At 40.3% G+C, this 22,693-nt stretch overlaps 1 pseudogene; it reads right to left on the bottom strand.

Moving 5' to 3' along the window:
- Positions 1-20,877: 20,877 nt before the first annotated feature.
- On the bottom strand, positions 20,878-21,649 carry LOC116637078 (annotated as a pseudogene).
- Between the last annotated feature and the right edge of the window lie 1,044 nt (positions 21,650-22,693).

Genomic DNA, 22,693 nt, shown 5'->3' with positions numbered 1-22,693 from the left:
TGTAACCTGGAAGGGTAAAGAATCCTACCAAGCTATGCAGGGCACTAGAAATGCCAAAATGACATTGAAGGCATTCTTCACCCACTGGTATTCGGCAGGCACAGAAAAGTCTTAAATTAAGAAATCTCATACATGAGATATTTTGAATTCTAAGCCATGTGGGTGTTCCTCTCTCTGATTCTGTATCCATACAATATTTTAATTAAATAAAAAATAGGTCATGTTTTGGGGTGCCTGGCTGGCTCAGTCAGTAGAGCATGCTACCCATGACCTCAGGGTTGTGAGTTCAAGCCCCATGTTGGGCATGGAGCCTACATTAAAAAATATATATATATATATATATATATATATATATATATATGTATATATATATAATGTTTTGAGAAATTTGGAATGGTAGTATTTCTCAATGTTGTAGCTTTCTCTCTTTTTTAAAATTTTTACCTTTTTAATAGACTGATAACTATTACCACTGCTATGATCCATGATCCGTGATAGTTTTCAATCTTTTTTTTTTTTTTTAAAGATTTTATTTATTTGACACAGAGAGAGAGATAGCAAGGGCAGGAACACAAGCAGGGGGAGTGGGAGAGGGAGAAGCAGGCTTCCCGCCGAGCAGGAAGCCCGATGCGGGGCTCGATCCCAGGACCCTGGGACCATGACCTGAGCCGAAGGCAGACGCTTAACGACTGAGCTGCCCAGGCGGCCCGATAGTTTTCAATCTTAGAAAAGCAAAGACAGAATTGTAAAATCATTACCCTGGTACCATGAAAGATAGGCCCTTATTAGTATTTCAGACGTGTAGGAGACAACTCGGTAAACTGACTTAATATACAACCCTCCCAAGTGATAGTGATCTAATTAGACTTTAACCAATGACACATGATATAATGAATTATGGAAAATTTGCATAACTGCTTAAACAGAGTATCTAGATTGCAAATATCGGTAGGCAAACTAATTAAAGAGGAGGCCTGGAGTAGTCAAAAATTAAAATTGAGAGTCTATAATATTTTTTTATGGCACACAATGGCTTATTAAAAGTAAAGTTTCATCCTCTTTTCAATAAGGAAGGCTCTCCTCATTAGAGAGATGCTAATGAGTGGAAATACCCTGTCATTTCCCAGGTGCCCAGGGTGGAGTGGCCCAGACATTCCAGAGGTACTGCTCATCTGTTTTTGGTTCTTCAGGAAATAGAAGAAAAATAGAAGAAAAATAATTGCCTAATGACAAATAAATACATTTATTTTTCATTTAGCAATCTTTTTCTGTGAATATAAATAGAGGGAATCAGAATAACTCTCAAAAGGATCATGGACAACTTATCCAGCTCCCTAAGTTTGCAGGCAAGGAACCTGAGGCTCAGAAAAGGGACTTGTATTGAATGTGTATTTACCATGTGGTAAGGCATTTTTCTCATGACATCTTTGTGTGGTATTAATCCCATTTTATAAATAGGGAAACTGAGGCTCAAAAAGATTAAATGACTGATCCTAAATGCTAAATGTGAAGTACATGCTGGGTTTTTTTCTTTTTCTTTTTAAAAATATCTTTACTGATTTTTTTGGATCAATAAAATTAATACATATTCATTGCATATATTCAAATAAGCAAAGGAAGGAAAATAAAAGTCCTCTCTAGCATCATCACAAATCCTCAGTCTAGAGCCAACTACTGTTAACAGTTTATTAACTATATCCTTCCAGATATTTTTCTAAGCCACACAACGCATGCTCCCCCCCCCTTTTTTTAGAGAGAGAGAGCAAGCAAGCATGCAAGTGGGGGTGGAGGGGCAGAGGGAGAGGGAGGATCCCAAGCAGACTCCACACCCAGCGCGGAGCCTGAGGTGGGGCTTGATCTCACTACCCTGAGATCATAACCTGACCGGACATGGAGTTAGATATTTAACTGACTGAACCACCCAGGAGCCCCTGCATGGCCTTTTAAGAGTACCATATAATAGGGGTGAGATGGAGCCCCGCATTGGGGCTGGGCATGGAGCCTGCTTAAGATTCTCTCTCTCCCTCTCCTTCTGCTCCTCCCCCTGCTCATGCTCTTTATTTCTCTCTAGAAGAAATAAAATCTTAAAAAAAAAAAGAAATGGGAACAGCAATACTAGGAGCCTTATTCCTAAAAGTGATAAATACTTTAAATCAATAGTAAAAAGCCTGTATGGTGGGGGGTGGGGGGTAAGGAAGGGAAGAAATGTTTATTTTCTCAATCTTGTGTAAGTCCCTTTTTGATTACTTGAAGTGTTCTCTTGCTTTTTATTATCAATTTAAGAATGTTACTTGGCTGGTACCTCGATGGTGCAGTTGGTTAAAGCGACTGACTCTTGGTTTTGGCTCACGTCATGATCTCAGAGTGGTGAGATTGAGCCCTGCAATGGGCTCCACGCTCAGGATAGAGTCTGCTTAAGACTCTCTCTCCTTCTCCTTCTGCCCCTCCCCCCCATGCCCCCCTCTCTCTCTCTCTAACATAAATAAATCTTTAAAAAAAAGAGAGAGAGAATGTTATCTTGGTTTTTTTTTAAGATTTTATTTATTTGACAGAGAGAGACACAGTGAGAGAAGGAACACAAGCAGGGGGAGTGGGAGAGGGAGAAGCAGGCCTCCCGCTGAGCAGGGAGCCCGATGCGGGGCTGGATCCCAGGACCCCGGGATCATGACCTGAGCCGAAGGCAGACACTTAACGACTGAGCTACCCAGGCGCCCCTGGGTTTGTTTTTAAATAGCTTAGTTACCGGGGCGCCTCGGTGGCTCAGTCGTTAAGTGTCTGCCTTCGGCTCAGGTCATGGTCCTGGGGTCCTGGGATCCAGCCCCGCATCGGGCTCCCTGCTCAGCGGGAGGCCTGCTTCTCCCTCTCCCACTCCCCCTGCTTGTGTTCCTTCTCTCGCGGTGTCTCTCTCTGTCAAATAAATAAAATCTTAAAAAAATAAAAAAATAAAAAATAATAAATAGCTTAGTTACCAATTAAAATATCAGAGATTCTTTATACGTGGTGTTTTTGTTCACCTAGTGATTTTTTAAAAAATATTTTAAGTATATACTTTATTCTGGGAAAACTATGACTTTTGAATCACCGTTTTTTAATATAATTATTTGTGTTTCCTTTTAATAAGTTTCATTAGAGCTTTTGTTTCAGACAAATGCATTGTTCCTACTACTGTCCAACACTGTCACAGATAATGATCAACAGCATCTTACCAAATGGCTATAATTTGGGGAATTGATAGATTCCTCAGAGATCTTTGGTCTTAAGCAGCCCTAAGAACACTGTTGGAAATGGAGTGAAGAGATCCATGCAGGAAGATGAATCTAGAATGCCTGCTTCTCCTCCACCGTCATTCCCACCAAGTATGCCCAAGGCTTGGTGGGGAGACCATTTGTGGAGTCTGCTGGCTTTGTGCAGGGCCAATTTCATGGGTGTGTGGCCTTACACAGGGACTACACTTAGAAGGACTTTGCTGTCTTGAAATTCTTAATACTTTTTTTTTTTTTTAAGCAAAGGGGGCCCTCATTTTCATTTTGCATTAGGCCCTTCAAATTATGGAGCTGGTCCTGCCCCCAGTCTCCTCTCTACAAGTCTAGCATGTTGACTAGCACAACACATGAAACGCTGTAGGAGAAATTAGTGAAGAGGCATCCCTAAAGGAATGAGACCTTTTTAAGTGAAGCCAGACAGGTCCATCTCCCCATTTCCTGAGATCTAACTATATAACTTGGTATCAGTGGTGAAGATGGTTACAGAAGAAAACTTGCCTTGATTTTATAACTTATCTTCTCACTCTAGGCTGGAAATGATAATGAGAATAATATAGAATCAATATAGAATCTCTGCCCATTAAAATTTTGCACTTTAGGGTGCCTGGGTGGCTCAGTTGGTTAAGCGACTGCCTTCGGCTCAGGTCATGATCCTGGAGTCCCGGGATCGAGTCCCGCATCGGGCTCCCTGCTCAGCAGGGAGTCTGCTTCTCCCTCTCCCACTCCCCCTTCTTGTGCTCTCTCTCTCTCTCAAATAAATAAATAAAATCTTTAAAAAATAAAATAAAATAAAATAAAATAAAATTTTGCACTTTATTATAACTTTTTATTATAAAAAGTTTCAAATGTATAGGAAAATTGAAATAAAATTACAATGAACACACATATATATCCTTCCTTGATTCAAAGTTGTTACCATTTAGCCATATTGGCTTTACCTATTTATGTGTTTTTCTGAACTTTTTGACAGTAAGTTGCAGACACCAATATACTTTACTCCTAAATAGATCAGCATGCATTTCCTAACAATACAGACATTATCCTAAATAATCACAATATATGAGGTTGGGTTTTTTTTTAATTATCTTATTTTTAATGTAGAAAACTGAGAAAACATAAGCATAAAGAAAAACCACCCATAATTCCAGTGCCCAGAGATAACCACTATAAGCAGTTTGGTGCTATCGAGAAAAATGGCATCATCTTGTACCCATTGCTTTGTCCACACAGAATGAAGCACCTCTACTTTTTTTCACCCTTCACAAGAACATTTTTCATGCTTTCTGTGGTAGGCAGTATAATGGTCCTTCAAAGATATCCATGTCCTAATCCCCAGAACTCATGAATATGTTCAGTACATGGCATAGGAGACTTTGCAGGTATGATTAAGGGTACAGAACTTGAGCTGGGGAGATTATTGTGGATTATCTGAGTGGATCTACTTTTAATCACATGAGTCCTTAAAAGTAGAAGAGGGAGGCAAAGAGTAGGTCAGAGAGATGTGACATGAGGACTCACCTTCTTCCTGGCTTTGAAGATGGAGGAAGGAGCGGGCCATGAAGTAAGGAATGAAGCTGGAAAAAGGCAAGGAAACTGATACTCTCCTAAAGCTTCCAGAAAGGACCTCAGTTCTAACAATGCTGCGATTTTAGCCTAGAGAGACCCAGTTGGAATTCTGACCTACAGAATTTTAAGATAATAAATTTGTGTTGTTTTAAGCCACTGAATGTATGGCAATTCATTATAGCAACAGTAGAAAATGAATACATATCCCCATTTGTATTTGCCTTTGAAATAATAATCTTTTATTCTTTAGGACATTTTTGTCTGAGTGATTTTCCTCTTCCATTTGGCTTTGAAAATGGCAATGATTAATGCAATGGAAAAATAAAGGCAGGACCTGGGGCGCCTGGGTGGCTCAGTCATTAAGTGTCTGCCTTAGGCTCAGGTCATGATTCCAGGGTCCTGGGATGGAGTCCCACATCGGGCTCCCTGCTCTGCGGGAAGCCTGCTTCTCCCTCTCCCACTCTCCCTGCTTGTGTTCCCTCTCTCGCTGTGTCTCTCTCTGTCAAATAAATAAATAAAATACTAAAAAAAAAAAAAAAAGGCAGAACTCCTTGGTTTTGCTCTGAGAGGACAACTAAATCTCCTATGGTGATTCTGATAAGGGCTGGGCTGGTCCATTTACAGACTAATGTAATAGGGGGAGGGATTATTCTATAGTCCTTCTAAGAAATTCATTTGGAGGGGTACCTGGCTGGCTCAGTTGGTACAGCATGGGACTCTTGATCTCAGGCTTGTGAATTGGAACCCCATGTTGGGTGTAGAGTTTACTTAAAATTTTTTTTTACTTGGAATTATGGAAACTACTTGTTTTGAGGAAAACAGTTTACTCTTAATCTCTTTCCTGGATCTTTGTACTTGCCTTCCATAGCACTTGTAACAATTTGTAATGGGGTACGAGTATAACATCTTCATTAATGTTTGCTTTCCCTCTGGGCTGTAAGCATTTTAAGAGTAAGGAGTCTGTCAGATTTTGCTTTCTGTTGTTTTTTCAGCACCGACACAGTGCCTGGCACATAGAAAGGACAAACATATTTGCGAAATGATTGGATCTTTGGCTATGAAAGATCTGGTTCTTGAGTGGCTAATGTGCAGCTAAAGTGCTCTGCATAATAGTATTTAAAAGAATGTTCAATTATATATAACATTAAAATAACTTTTTTTTTTTAGAAAAAAAAAAAAGCTGTGTTTCAACATGAGCTTGGGAACCTCTTTGCCAATGATTATGCTTTTATGGAGATTTCTTTCCTGGATACAGACTCAGACTGCACTGTCTGTCATTCTGGAGACATCGGTGTGTTCTTGTGTATGTGTGAGTTCCTTCCAAAAGTCCTCTTAGGAGGTCAGGAACAGATTGTCAGGAAAGACAAAGAGTGGTGTCTTCACTTCCGGCTGGCAGCAGGCCCTAGAGTCCATCAGGCAGGGAGCCGACCCTGGGCTACGGTGCTCCAGTCAGATTGTATTTCACCATGCTAAACACCCAGATGGAGCAGTCTGGGGGCACTGGAGTTAAAATATTGGCTAAGTGGAGCCCCCTTGCTAGAGACATTTCTAAGAGCCACAACTAACAGAAAGGTTGCTCTGTTTTTCCAGGAACAGCCACTTCTGCGGGTGTGAAAGTGGAGCGTCATTAGTGAGAATGAACAGCAGCGTGATGAGCCTGGAAAGTACTTCCACGCTAAGCTTTGAGGAAGGAAGGGTGTACCCAGGCACCATTTTTTTTAATATACAACCTAAGTCACAGTTCTGTTTGAGCAAGTGTTTCTGAAAGCACTTTTTTTTCCTTCCTAGTCAGCTGTTGCTGGTTAGGCAGGCAACAGAAACTAACCCTGGCCAACCTAAACGTATAGAAATTATTGGAAAGGCATGGGGGAAGCTCAGAGAATGGAACTAAATGCTGAAGAAGCAAATCTCAGGAAGGATGGGAAGCAAAGCTAATCAGCAACAGAGCCAATAGGCAGCCTGTCTTTAGGAGGCCTCTTCAGCACCAGCTTCAGGAGAAATCAACTCACCCTCTTCTCAGTCCTTGAGTCCCTCTTCTTGAGATCCAAATGCCACAGAGACCACTGATCCAGGTTAGGTTACATGCCCATTTCATGGCCAGAAGGTGGGGCACTTTGATGGACCATCCCACTAACTCTGTATCCAATGAAAGAGGGATGGTTTTCCAAAGTTGTGGTCAGGAGAAGGGGATGGATTGCTAGGCAGGCAAAAGTTCCTGATGTCCACTTACCAGTTTACTCAGTGACTGTGCGTTCAGGAAAATTAGTCTTGTCTTTGAGCCCCTTAGCAAAGAGGTTTAGCTGCCTGTAACCTATGTGACCTTAGACAAATCATAAACCATCTCTGAGCCATAGTTTCCTCATTTATAAAATCTATTGAACAGTTTGGACCAGATGATTCCTAATGGCTTGTAGAGTGGAAAGAGCCAGAAGAGAGGGTGTCGTCCCAGATATTGGCAATGTGACCTTGGCTGACTTATTTGCCAATTTTGGGTTTCCCTGTGTAAAATAAAGTAGACCCCTTTAGGTTCCTTCTAGCTCTTAGATGGGAGTAGCCAGGTCAGTCTTTCCCCCAATAAAATCAATGGGATATCCTTGTTTCCAGGAAACACACACTGGAGTATTAAGGGGTAAAGGAGCAGTATGTATACAACCTACTCTTAAATAATTGAGAAAAAAAAAAAATATATATATATATATTAAAAAATATATATACATATATGTAAAAAGAGGAGAATGTGACCAAACTTTTTATAAGTAATGGATTTGAAGGGCGCCTGGGTGGCTCAGTTGGTTAAGCATCTGCTTTCAGCTCAGGTCATGATCCTAGCCAGGGTCCTGGGTCTGGCTCCCTGCTCAGTGGGGAGTCGGCTTCTCCTTCGCTCTGTGCCTCTCCACTGTTCATGCTCTCTCACATGCTCTCTCTCTCTCTCTCAAATAAATAAATAAATAAAATCTTTTTTAAAAAGTAATGACTTTGAATAAAGTGGGAGTTCTTTGTGCTATTCTTAAAACTTTTCTCTAACTGTAATTATTTCAAAATGAAGTTTAAAAAAAAAAAGCCAATGGAGAGGGCAAAAGGAACTCTGCTCCTCCACTTGCATGTCCAAAGGCCTTTTGATGAATTATTTGTGTGACAAATGAATATTTGTGTGTCCATATTGCTGGATCCAAACTCTCTAGGGAAAGTTGTTAGTGCCAAGACATGGATTCTACAGGGAGTCCCCACTGTTAGTGGGACAAAGCTCCACTGTGGACCTGGAAGACACTGGGTAAGGCCTATCTATTTACTCCGCCTGAGGAGTCTAACTGGGTGGAGATTTCCTGTTGGCTTTTATGCTTTTCTGTTGTTGTAACAATTGTTGGGGGGAACATATTTCAGACACAGCATATCTTTAATGCTTTGTTCTTTTAAGACTCATTTATAACCCAACAAATGTCTCTACCAAGTACTTACCAATTTGATTTGAAGCCAAATATTACTACCTTCACACAGTCATTTCTTTCTTTTTTTCATTTATTTATTTTTTAATTTAAGTAATCTCCATGCCCAACGTGGGGCTTGAACTCATGACCGTGAGATTAAGAGTCCCATGCTCTACCGACTGAGCCAGCCAGGCGCCCCCCACACAGTCATTTCTTATTCCAAAATGATTTCAGTATCTAGAGGGGTATTCATTGCAGGATTATATCAGCAAAATGTTGGGAGCAACCTAGTGGTCCATTAAATAGAGTACTGGTTAAATACGTTCATGCAATGAAAAATTGTGTTGATGGTAAAAAAGAATGAAGCAGCTCCCTAAAGTGACTATGGAACAACCTTCAGGTTAAAAATAAATGAAGCAATTCTGTATGAGTGAATATGGAACAATCCCCAAGGTATAATTTTAAAAGCAACATGTAAAATCATGTGTGAGTATAATACTATTGTATTAAAAATCTGCTTGAATGAGTAAGCGATGAGTGGACAATGTTTTTGCCTGCTCAGCATATTCCTGTATATACATATGCAGAGCATTTTCTGGGAAGATACACAGGAAATTAATAACAATGGTAACCTCTGAAGAGAAGAGCAGTGGGTGAAGGTATGGAACTGGGGAATAAGAATGGGAGAGAGACTTGCTTTTCACTTAACATCTTTTGAGTTTTGTACCAAATTTAATGTAGGAGTCATTGCCCCTTTAAGAGTAAATCCTTAGGGCCCATTCTTATCATATAGGCTTAAGTGAAGATAAATAGCCAAGGAATTTGTGCTATTAGGGTGTGAGTATTCTGAATACTGAGTTCATGGCTTCTCATCTTTTTGCTCCCACAAAAGCTAGCCTTATCTTTGCATATAGTAGTCACTTAATAATCTTTTTTATTTTTTTAAGTTTATTTATTTTTTTAGTAATCTCTACACCCAATGTGGGGCTTGAACTCATAACCGCGAGATCAAGAGCCACATGCTCCCCCAACTGAGCCAGCCAGGCATCCCAGTAATCTTTTCATTGAACTGAGTTTAATTGGATTGATTTGTAGGCTTTTAGGGGCACTTCTGTATACATTCTTACTTGCTGGTTTAAATCTAGGTGTATTAGCCCTTCGTGTGTTTTCCTCTTTTCTATCCTAAAGGAAAAAAGATAAAATATTCATTTTGTATTCTTAAGAATTTAAAGATTAGCCAGCCGGTGGATGTAAATTTCTGCCTCCTTTCTGGAGGGCATTTTGGTATCATAAACCAGCATGTAAAACATGTTCAGGTTGTAACCCCAGTAATCCCATCCTTAGCATTTTATCCTAAGGAAATAATTACACAGTTCAGAAAAAGATGTATGCACAAGTATGTTCATAGCCGTGCTGCTGTTAGTACTGAAAATCTGGAAACAATCTGAAATGTTCATGGGCAGATAAGTGGTTAATTAAAGAATGGTATGTCCATCTAGGCTGCCCATTAAAAATGATGATTCCACTGTATATTTCTTTTTTTTTTAAGATTTTATTTATTTATTTGACAGAGAGAGAGAGAGAGTGAGCACAAGCAGGGGGAGCGGCAGGCAGAGGGAGAGGGAGAAGCAGGCTCTCCGCTGAGCAGGGAGCCCGATGCAGGGCTCGATCCCAGGACCCTGGGATCATGACCTGAGCCAAAGGCAGACGCTTAACCAACTGAACCACCCAGGTGCCCCTCCACTGTATATTTCTTGATGAGGAAAGATATCTATAGGATATTGTTAAGTGATAGACTGTACATGTGTATGATCCCATTTTTATCAAATTTCATACATAGACCATTTCACTATATTTATATATAAATGGATACCTGGGAGAAATTCTATCAAAATACTAAAAATGTTTATTCCTCTATGATGAGTGATTTTTAATTTTCTCTCTGTATTTTTCATATTATTTACATTTTCTTCTGGAGCCCACGTTGTATCACTTTTACCAAAAACTGAAACTATTAAAGAATAAAAAGCGCTCAAGTGATTTCCCTAGTTTTACTCTTTGATTCAATACATATTTGTTGAGTACACCAGAGTATCCTAGACTTATCTTTCCTATTTTACAGTCTGCAGAATTTTCTATATGCCCATGTGAGAAGATATTGAAGTTAAGTAGTTACTAAATGTAGCTTTAAGTTTTAAAAACTTGAGCATCAGGAAAAAATCAGAATAATAGTTGTCTCTTGGAGAGGTTGGGATGGAGATTGATCGGGAAGGGGTATGAAGGAACATGTTAGGGTGATGTTATGTTCTGGAGGTTTGGGTTACAGAGATAATATGTGTTTGTTAAAACTCAACAAATTCACTCAAGATTTGTGCATTCCTACTAACATTGAGGGAAAAAAAGATTTGTACATTCCCCTGTATGTCAATTTTATAACAAAAGAAAAAAATAAATAAATTGGATTTCAGTTAGTGATATTGATGTCTGGAATTTACTTTGAAACGCACCAAAAACAAGATAGATTAATAGATGGCTTGAAGAATGGATAGATGGATAGATACCTAATAACACAACTATAATACAACACTAGTTGTAGAATCTAGGTGGGGTGTATACATGTGTTCATAATAAAATTCTTATAATTTTGCTGTTTGAAAATTTTTCATAATAAAATGTTAAGAAAAATATAAGCACCAATCATCTATTAATATACGGAATAGGTATATATTTTATCCTTGTAAAGTGAATTCAGCAAATTGAGTTCTGGAAGTTGCCCCCAAGAAAAACTCAACCTTTTTGGATAGATAAGCTATATAAATACATATATGTACATATGACATAATTAGCGACAGGGCTATCTTCATGAGTGCATTCATTGTACAGTCACCCAGGGCCCCATGCTTAGTTTAATGCTGTGCTATTGCTGTATTGAAATTCTTAACAATTTTTTAACATGGGGCCTTGAGTTTTCATTTGCACTGGGCCCTGCAAATTATGTAGCCAGTCTTGACTAATGAAGAATAATAATATCACTAACACATATTATCTTCTCCCTATGTCAAGCATTATGTCAATCACTTTACATACATGATCTCATTGAATCTTCAAAAAAGGACTAAAGACGTAGGTACTATTAATATCCCCATTTTACAGATGAACATACTGAGGCTCAAAGAAATTAATTATTTGTTCAAGTTCACAGATTTATTGTACCCTCACTATACATAGTAGTGCAGTTCACATGGTAGATATTCAATAAATATTTATTGGATAAATAATAATAATAACGGTTTCCATTTATTGAGCCTAGAATGCTCTTACTGAAACCTGAGATGATCTTCCCTAATCCACACTCCCCACCTTTGGCATTACTACCTCAAGGCCACATTCCCTGACACCCTAATTTAGGTCAGGTCTCTTTTTATTATACCCTAGGCTTCTTCTTTATAGCATTCATCACACATGTAATTAGGTAGTTCTTTTTTTAATGCCTGTCTTCCCTTCCGGACTGGAAGCTAAGTGAAGACAGTGGCTCGCTTTCACCACTCTATTCCCAGCACCCAGTGCTGTACCTGGAGCACAGCCTGGCTGCCTGCCAAGGTTTGATTACACATATATATATTCTCATTTAATCTTCAACCCTGGAAGGTATAATTGTTACCATCATTTTATAGGTGAAGAAACCAAGGCTCAGAGAAGTATGAGTTACCCCATCACCGTGATGTGGTCCTACATTTGCCCTACTCCAAAATCTCTCATCATTTCACTGAAACCCACTGTTTCCACATGACAATCTGCTTGACATTATTTTCTGTCTCTAGGCACCACTTATTCCTCTAGTATCTCTTTCAGCTCCTATTTCTGTTGTCTGACCTCCGGGCTCTCTAATGAAGAGGAGGCATGCTTTCCAAGAAGTAATTACAGCAGGTGACATAACCAGGCTGGCTGTAGCCAGGGTTTTATTTTTTAACCTTGATGAGTAAAGCAGCTGGAAACACTACCCTCTAAGAGCAAAAGATCCAGTTTCCCTTTGGTACTAACTCTTCTTTAGTTCTGGGAAACACCTTGAGGTGATCTCTTGGGCTATGTAAATGTAAAGCACTCATCCATGTCTAGTTCTTGGGAAAGGCCCAGAATAATTAAGGTAAAGCAAATGTAGATGCTTTGAGCTGTTAATAAGACATCTCTTAGCAGTTCTCTGCCACTACAGATTATTATTCCTGTAAGTGTGAATTTAGACTGTCCAATGCTTGTGCATCAGAGTATCTTTGCAGAGTTGAGAGAACTATTCTTTGGGCAATTGTTTGTGAGGGTCATGGAAGTGGGATGAGGTGGGAGAGGGCACAGGTTTATTTCCTTTAGCCAGTGCTGGAGGAGAGACTATGAACAAAAAACAAAGAGTGCTTGGCCCAGCATGCCACGGTGTGGATTTTGCGTTCCACCTGTTGTGTTATTTAAAGACTGAAAATCCAGGACCTTAAGAATTGGACTGGTGACAAATTATGTTGTCCTTTGTCTTTTGTAGAACACAGGGCAAAAGAACATCATCTGGCAGTGATAGAGTTTCCAGAGGACCTAGGCTTGTGCTATTTGAGGGTAAGTTTAGACAGTAGACTTCTCAGAGTTACCCCTGCTAATAGCAGTGTAAGTTACTCTATTACATTTCTTTTCAAGTATTTCCCAAGCCTTCTAAAAGGACTTGTTAACATCACAGCCAGCTCTTAGTTGTGCCCTTAAGTTTGTTCCACTTTCTCTGAGGAATATCAAGCGTTTCCCAAAGTTAGTGGTAGAAGCAATGGTGACAGTCATCTGTACAAGACAGTGGTGCCCAGCGGGGCTGCATCCTCATAGGGATGAGACACAGCAGGGCTATAGAGGTCCAGAAACTTGGGGCATAAGAACAGAAAGGCTTGATCCTGGGAACACAAGAGCTACATCAGAAATGCAGAAGAGGAACAGGTTTCTATGAAGGTTTTTGCCATCATAATTTGAACACTAAAAGTATGTATGATATTTTGTCATCACTGGCTAGTGAGATAGGATCTATATTTGTTACTCTGTATGCCTTAGCCTGCCTCCAAGATGGCTCCCAATGATCCTCATTTTGTTGTATTCATGTCCTTCGCTAGTCTTTTCCCGCAGTGAATCAGAGCTAGTCTATGTGAACAACAGACTATGGCAGAGGTCATAGTCAGTGACTTCCAAGAGTAGGTTGTAAAGGACTTGTAACTTCTGCTTTGGTCTCTTGGATTGCCTGCTTTGGGGAAGGCCAGCAGTCATATGAAGACTCTTTTTTTTAAATTTTTTAACTTTAAGTGCCTTTTATTCAGTCATATGAAGACTCTTAAGCAGTTCTGTGGAGAGGCCCACAAGAGGAGAAACTGAGACCTCCACCAACATCCAGCACCAACTTGCCAGCCATGTGAGTAAGCCATTGGAAGTGGATCGCCCAGCTCCATTCAAGCCCTCAGGTGACTGCAGCCCCAGCTAACATCTACTGAACTGGATGAGAAACCCCTAGCCAGAGCTTTCCAGCCAAGTGGCTCCCACATTCCTGACCTGTAAAAACTATGAGAGATAATAAATGTTTATTATTGTTTTAAGCCACTAAGTTTTGGAATAATTTGTTATGCAGCAATAAATAAAACACTATACTATACATTTCATAAATATCTATATGAAACTCTGCCTAAATGAATCAGAAAAGTCTTCAGAAAAAGGGACATGAGTTGAGTCTTCAAGCATGAGTAGGAGCTTGCAGGTGGATGTAAGGTAAAGGGGAGTCATTTAAGGCTGAAGGAACAGCCAGGCCACAAGGCCAGACATAAGAGGGCATGACTTGTTTGAAAAACAGTAATCAGTTCAGCATGACTGGGGTGCAGTATGTTTAAAGAATGAGATAGAGAGAGATTAGAAGAGTAGATAGGAACCAGTTCACAAAGAACCTTATATGCTAGGCCCAGGTGTCTGTCTTTTTATCCTGAAGGCAATGAAGAGCCATTGAAGAATTTTTTAGCAGGTAACTGACATGATCACTTTTAAATTTACAATTCTAAATTGTACATTCTAGAGTGATGGTCAAATGGAAGGTGGATTGGAGGCAGAAAGGCCACTTAAAAAGCTACTGCGAGTCCAGGCACTAAGTGATTAGTGCTTCAACTAAGGCCTTAGCATTGTGAACAGAGACGGGGGAATTGATTAGAGGGCTTTTAGGAGGTATAATTTTTAGAATGTGAGGGATGAAGGAAGATGTGGAATCTAGGAGGAGGAGCAAGTTTTGAGTCGGTGAGTTTGAGTGGTCTGTGGTCCAGGTAAGTATGTACAGTGGGCCACTGGGAACACTGGTCTGGCATGGAACCCAAAAGAAGGCAAGGTCAGGCTGAAGATGGACACTTAAGTTTTGAAGGCTTTTTCATGCCAGCATCCCTTAATAAAAATATAAATAAGCCCATGGGTGGAATAAAATCTCAATAAAATTCAGAGTTTTAAGTTTAGTTTTCACTGATAGCAAAGCTATTTAGAAACAAGATCTACAGTAAGAACCTGGGATAGGATTGAAGGAAGAGAGTTAGAACCAGGTACAGGTAGTAAGAGTTAACTCAAAGACCATTATTTTTAAGTAAACTCTTCACCCAATGTGGGACTCAAACTCACAACCCCAAGATCAAGAGTTGCATGCTCTACTGGCTGAGCCAGGTGGGAGCCCCTTGAAGACGATTTTTTTGAATATCTTCCAGTTTTGCTGGGAATTCAACCATCAGCAGACCCAGGTGACTGATTAGATATAGAGATTGAAGGATAGGGCAAAGTCTAAAAAATTATTATTTGCCCTTCCAAATAAATTTCCTTTTTATTTAGATCTACTTGTTTCATCACTTCTAATATCTTTTGGTCTATGCCTCATCTGTATCACTGTTGTAAATGTGTTTTCAAATTTAATTATGTTTCTGTTTACTTTGCTTATTTACCAGTAAGTTTGTATCAGTTTCATGATTTTCTACTTCCTTTTTCCTCTTCCTGTTTTTTGTGAACAAAAGAAAATAAAATGTCTCTCTTTATTAAATATATAACAGGTGTGGCTTGATTTCCTTTATTCAGTATTTTTCAGGCATGGTACAGGTCTTGATTTCATTGTCAATAGCCTTTTAATTCTTTGAAATTGTTTTTCAACTAATATAGTGATTTTCATCTTTAACACCTAATTATGGTCTTTTTTTTTTTTAAGATTTTATTTATTTATTTGACAGAGAGAGTTAGTGAGAGCAGGAACACAAGCAGGGGGAGTGGGAAAGGGAGAAGCAGGCTTCCCGCCGAGCAGGGAGCCCGATGTGGGGCTCAATGTGGGGCTCGATGTGGGGCTCGATGTGGGGCTCGATGTGGGGCTCGATCCCAGGACCCTGGGATCATGACCTGAGCCGAAGGCAGACACTTAACGGCTGAGCCACCCAGGCGCCCCCTAATTATGGTCTTGAACCTAACACTCTAAGAGTTGGATTTCAACCAGTTCACCTGATTTGACCTGATCTACTTATCCAAGGACCATGTATTTAGAAATATCATGTAGATAAATGCAGTGTCCATATCCTTAGCATTTTAAGGATTATAGAAAAATAACTTACAGGTCAAATAATCTTGTAATCAGGTTGGGAAGAAGAACTATTGTGAAAAATGTGATAAAATCCCAGACCTTGAACAGTACTTTTTTCTTTGGTTGTTTCAAAAATATTTCTGCCTCGGTAAAAAAAATTAGTATCAGTGGAATTCATGTCATCTTATTGGTGGAAATAACTGTGGTTTTAAAAAAATAACCACTTAATTTTTGCTAGCAAGGAAGCCCAGGGAAAGTAATGCTAAAAATGAGTAAATGGAGCTGTGTTTTTACCAAAGTGCTTAGCAGTTAGCATGAAGAGACACCGCTTAATGTACCTAGCTTTTCTTTTCTTTTTTTTTTTAAGATTTTATTTATTTATTTGACAGAGAGAGAGACAGCGAGAGAGGGAACACAAGCAGGGGGAGTGGGAGAGGGAGAAGCAGGCTTCCCGCAGAGCAGGGAGCCGGATGCGGGGCTCGATCCCAGGACCCTGGGATCATGACCTGAGCCGAAGGCAGACGCTTAACGACTGAGCCACCCAGGCACCCCATGTACCTAACTTTTCAACATTTAATTGATAAAAATGGAGGCTTAATAAAAATTTTTCAAGGAACAAAATGTCTAATTAATATTTTAAATTTAGCTTTAGATAAAACTGTTTTACAGCATAATTAAAGGTAAAATTGCAGAATCTTAATAGATTTTTCCTAAAATGAAAATGTTTTTACTGATTACATAACTGAGACATGCTCATTTAAAAAAATTCAGTTAATCCAGAAAAGCAGGAAATAAGTTAAATTACAAAAACCTCACAAGCCACAGATAAGCATTATTAACATTTTGTGAACTTGCTTCCAACAGTCTCTTCATGTATTTGTGTATGCTTATGTGTACACATGGTTTGACTTGCATAGAATCATACTCTACATTCTGTTCTGTAAACTGATCCTTTCATTCTGTAACACATTGTGGACACCTTTCCACATCTATAAATATAGACCTGTTCCAGCTCTCTAAACAGATACATAGTATTATACTCTATATAAATACCATAATTTAATCAACTATTCGCACATTGTTGAACATTTAGTTTGTTCCCAAGGTTTTCCTTTAGTTAGCAATGCCATAATGAACATCCCTATTATACTTCATTATTTCCTTTCTTCCTTCCTTCCTTCAAATAAAACATGGCTCAGAGTCCCCACTCATCAAGGTAGGCAAGATTTATTTCTGGTATTCTTTTCCCCATTGCAGTGGACTGTACAAGACCTCTGGGGTTTGATGGTCCTGGGACACTGAATTGGGGATATGCTATTAATTCTTTTCCATCTGGCCAGAGACAGCCCTCCCCAGAGGTCTTTTCCACTCCAGGTGGCAAAGCAGCGCAGCATTTAGGGTCTTAGTGCTTTGTAACCTGTTTCTAGGACATCCTGCAGTACTGTCCCAACCTGAGTACTGTCCTTTGCTGGGCGTTCTGGGAGAGGGAAACACTTGGAAATCATAAAATCCCACAACCTCTTCCTATATTCAGTGCTTCTTTACATAAGAAGTCTATTTTCTTGATGAGATGGGAAAACGGAGAACTTCCACTCAATCTTTTCAGATAAACCTGTAACAGACAACTAGACAGTTGATGTTGGAGGAGTTATTGAACCTCCTTAAACCTCAAACTCTTTATCTATAAGATAGCAACAAATAGCAACTCCATCCCACCAATTGTAGAGGCCAAAATACCTAGCTGTCTTTAGCCCCTCTCATTCTCTCCCTGCCTCCTATATTCTGCCTCCTGAACCTTCTAAATAGATTCAGAATCTGACCACTCCTCCCCACCTCCCCTGCTTCTACCCGAGCCACACCTCTGTCATGTCTCACCTAGATCTTTGTGGTAGGCTCCTAACAGATCTCCCTGATTCTGCTCTTGTTCCCCTGTGATCAATTTTCAAGGCAATAGCCCCTAACTCCTTGAAAAAGGACAATGGTTTTAGATCTAACTTAGAGGAAAAGGCAAAATTCTTAGACTAACCTACAAAGCCCTCTTATAGGATTTAGCCCCACCTCTCCTCAACTCCAACCATCTTCTTCTTCAGTCACTCTCTCCTTGGCAAATCATGTCAAGCAAACCTTTTGCATTTGCTTTTTTCTCTGTTTCCAGTTATCCTCAAGGGTAGCAGTTGTCTTTATTCAGGCATTTGCTCAAACCATTCCCTTTACCAGTATCCCCATGCCCTACTTCATTTTTTTTTTTTACACAGCACTTACCACTGACATACTGTATGTTTATTATTTGTCTCTTAAACTGCAATGTAAACCTGTTGAAGGAAGGAATTTGTCTATCTAGTTTTTAAAGTGCCTAGAGTAGTGTCTGGCACACCTTAGGGGCTCAATAAATATTTGCTAAATAAATGAATGGACAATCATAATAATCATTACCTTTCAGAGTCATGGTAGGAATTCATTCTGATAATGCAGTACCTACCAAACAGTAAAGACTAAGTAAATAGATTGTTGATACATCATCATCATCATCATCATCATTATGTTTAAACTTGGCTTTGAAGAACAGATTAGAAAAAAGGCATTCCAGGAAAGAACTGACTAGATAAGAGGCCTATAAATAGGAAATACTCTAGCGGTAGGTGTAACCTGCACTAAAAGTGCATGAGAAAACTGGATATTGGTGAGAGATAGGACTGGAAATGCAGGGTTGGGGCAGAATGCAGAGGAAATTGAACTCAAAGCTCAGAAGCCTAGGTTTGTCCCTAACAGTGGGGAACCATCCAAGATTTTCAGCAAAGAATGATATAAGATATTGATTTATGAAACCTGTGGTGATAATCAGTTATCCTGTGTTGCAAAGCTGCATTTTCTAGCTTGTGTGAGGTGGGTTTGCTAATCAGAGAGAACAATGAGTTTCTTTAAGAAATTCGGCTGAAGTTTTGGGAGGTATAGGCCAATAAGACCTGGCCTGCGACCCTATCTAAGAACACCCTCTTTTCATGCACACATAAAATATGCTCCATGTGGGGAAAAAAGCCTTGGTGATTCACTCTTAGCCAGTCTGAGTTGCCAGCTACCTCCTCTTTCGTGATTCTGATTTGCTTAACCTTTGGATTAAGTTTTCTTCAGACCTTGGCTGTGTTTCATGTCTTACTTTTCCACTTCACGTGCAATTTCTGACCATGTCTCTCTCCATTACATAACCTCACTTTCAGTTAAAATCTTGCCAAAGGGCCATCCTGGGACCATCAGTACTGGCATCACCTGGGAGCTTGTTAGAAGTACAGAATCCTCAGGACCCACCCAGCCCCACTGAATTAGAATCCACATTTTAACAAGATCCCTGGTGATCTGTGTGCACATTAGAGTTTAAGAAGCACTACCCTTAAGCATTCCTTAACCAACGCCTGCACCAGCATCTCTCAGAAGCCCCTCATCACCTTAAATAAACATACAGGGTGTCTGTTTTCTAAACAAACTTTCTGGATGAGTCTCCCTAACCACTCTTTCCAACTAGAGAGCTTCCCACACTTGACTTTCTGTATAGAAAATCTGAAGCATTGACTGCTTGAATGTGCAGTGTTTCTCAAGGTACAATTCTCAGATCACCTACATTTCAATAACCTGGAGGGTTTGTTAAAAATGCAGATTCCTGCCCCCCCATCTTAATTCTGTTAAATCTGACTCTTTAGGGGAAGTGTAAATCACTTTTTCTACTAACATCTGATATATAATAACCATCAAAGAACAATCAGAGAACACCCAGTGGCAGGAATAAATGCAGTTTCTGACTTTACTAGCTCCCCTTCTCCATACTGAATTCTCTTTCTAGCTCTGATCCCACTCTCTCGTCCAATCCTGCAGTGGGTTATTTGAAATGCAGTAACGACCCTATTGTTCGTACTATTCTGTAAGAGGTCTCACACAAATGCTATTCTGGTACCTCTTTTTTGAAAGTACACAAATAGCATTCCAGAATTTCATTTTTTATTGGTTATCAGTCACTAATAGACAAATGAAATGTAGATGTTCCTATCAAATAATATTTATTTCTCTGCTCCTTAGTATTTTCTTATGTAATAAAAGAGAATGCTTTTCTTGTGTCTGATGCTTTAAGTCACTGTGTTCCTCTTCACCAATATCTTATATCAGGCCAGCTAGTTTCATAGTCAATCCTGTTGGAAGAGTGCCTGGGAAAAGCAAGGGAGGAATGGCAGGTATATTACTCACCAGTTAGTGATATTATATACCTGAACACTATACCATTCTCCAGGGCCTGGGAGCTAAGGGGCAGAGACAAGTGCTGACATAGGTACCTGGTGCCTGCAGTTTGCTGGTCTACCTCCTTATCCCTACAGACCATATCAAGGCTCCTACCAGTGACATGAAGGTCAAATAGAGTGGGTGAAAGAGTGGTAGCACTATGGTTGCATAACTATTATGAAATTAAATTACACAGTTTGAATCTTCATTAATAGATATTAAATGTTAAATTAATAAAAATGACACCTCTTGCAAATTAAATTTAAATGAAGTCTGAATCTTAATGAAGAGGGACCTGGAATGAGAAAGAGAGAATAATTTGTATTCCAGACTTCTGTATCCACCCCCAACAGTGTTTTTTTAGATTAAAAAATCATTCTTTCAAAAAATTAGAAAATCAAAAATGAAAGTCTCTTTTCTCTCTCAAAAGGGTTCAAGACTTCAAGGGTATTCTATAATGAGTCTATCTGTATGTAACCTTTTCTGAACCCTCAGCAAGATCTAATTTCATCCTTTTAGAGCCCCTATAGTGGTTCCTTTTCTTGTTTTCTTCTTTTTTTTTTTTCAGAGGAAAAAAGGTTTCATACAACACAGTTTCAGAAAAGTAAAAGGAACACACTAAATGCACAAACTGGTGGCAAGTTAGGTCCATAGCCTATTGTGATAGGTCCTTCCAGCATAAATCAGGTTTCTTCTCCATCTTTTATCTCAAGGTCATTTACAGATGTGGTGACTTTTGAACAAGAGTCTCTCATAGGAGGGTGGGTAGGTTTCAATCATTGGTTTCTGGATCTGTTTGTGCCATGTAGGCATCCAACTCGTCATCCAGGTGTCCTTTTGTTTTCGACATGTATGCATCCAACTGGTTGTCCAGCTGACCCTTGGTCAGTACAGGGAGAGTGAGGGCACCTCTCCCTCGTCCAGGGCCTCAGCCTCGACCTCCAAAGCCCCCTCTTCCCCGACCTATCATACCCCGACCTCTACCACTGATTCCTCCACAACCCATAGCTCCACTCCCTAGGCCCCCTCTCCCGGGACCTCTACGACCTCGAATACCACCTCTTCTTAAGCCCATTCAGGGAGCTACAGCTTGCCCCCCTTGGAGCAGGTTTTGACCTCGGAGCAACATCTCGCCCCTAAGCAGGGTTCTGGTGGCACGTCCCCCACATAGTCCTCCTCGGGGTAAACCTCTCTGGATTATGGGCAGGCCTCGTCCTCCCATTGCTCCCCTGGCCAGGGTCCCTATGGGTCGGCCTAACCGTGCCTGGATGTTACTCTTACCCAGGCGCTGCTTTAAGCTCTGCTTAAGTTTTAATGCTGCCTGGACAGAGGGTCTATTCTCTATCTGCTGGGCCAGTCTTCTGTTTCTGGCACTGGCTAGCTGCTGTTGTTGCTGCATCGAAGCCCGAATATTCACTGGCATCGGCTGTTTGTTCTTCAGCATATTAGTAAAGCGCTCATTTAGAGACATCTTGGTGGTGCTTTTTAGCTCAACTTTCGGCACTGACTGTGCAGCCATCTTCAAATCCTGAGAATCGAAGGAAATGGACACCATTGCACTTCCCGGGGCTGCCACCACGGTTGTGGCATGTGGGCCGGGCCGGGAGAACCTGAGTTGACTTGGTGGGCGGTTGGTTAGAGGTGTAAGCGGTAGGTTGCTAGGTTAGTTAGCTCGTTGTTGCCAGCCGGCTGTCTGGTCAGCCCGTCCACCTGCTTGCCCGGCCTGCCCTTTCCTGCCTTGCATTGGTCCTTTTCTTGTTTTCTAATTCTCTTATTCTTTTTTTTAGATTTATTTATTTATTAGAGAGTGAGAGAAAGAGTTCAAGAGAGTGGGAGTGCATGCATATGTTGGGGGAAGGGCAGAGGGAGAGGATCTTCAAGCAGAATCCCTGCAGAGCAGGGCTCGATCTCACAACCCATGAGATCCGTTTCCTGAGCAGAAACTGAGAGTTGTTTGCCCAACCAACTGAGCCACCCAGGTGCCCCTCTCTTATTCTTCCTTGACTTGTGGTCATATCTGGGTGTCTTCTTCTGAGTTGTACTTCCTTGGCTGGTTGTAAATCCCCTCAGGCAGAAACTGTGTATTCTCCTCTTTGTACATATCAACAAGTATTTATTGTTCTCTACGCTCAGCAAAGTAAGGCACACAAAAGCATAAATTACAAACAAAGAGGTTAGCCTGGAAGAAAAATATTACTTATGCAAAACTGTAGCAATTACTCTAAAAGAGTATATAAGCATATGACTACTAGAGATGTGAGTTTTGATCCCATACAGTTCTGTCCAGGGAGGTGCAAGACCACTGAAAAAGAGTATGGATGCCTCAACACTATGCAATTTAGCCTTAGGATCCACAGTAAAAATTCCAGTGGTCTAGAAAGAGCAGATGGCCTCAGTAGAGCTGCTTATATTCAAATGGAAAATGAGGGCAGTGAGTATCTCCAAGCTATCATGATGAGCCAAGGCCAAAGCTCTTGGTTCAATTTTCCTGAATTCCATAATTTCCAGGATTTATCTATGTTCATGTGGGGAGGGGCACCTGAAGATTGGTCATTAATATTAGCCAGGCAGGTGAAGCCAGTGCCAAA

The sequence above is a fragment of the Phoca vitulina genome, unplaced genomic scaffold (assembly GCF_004348235.1).
Source record: "Phoca vitulina isolate PV1807 unplaced genomic scaffold, GSC_HSeal_1.0 scaffold13, whole genome shotgun sequence".
Classification (NCBI taxonomy): domain Eukaryota; kingdom Metazoa; phylum Chordata; class Mammalia; order Carnivora; family Phocidae; genus Phoca; species Phoca vitulina.
Note: the sequence above shows the minus strand (reverse complement) of the source record. Positions and strands in the feature narration are given on the sequence as shown.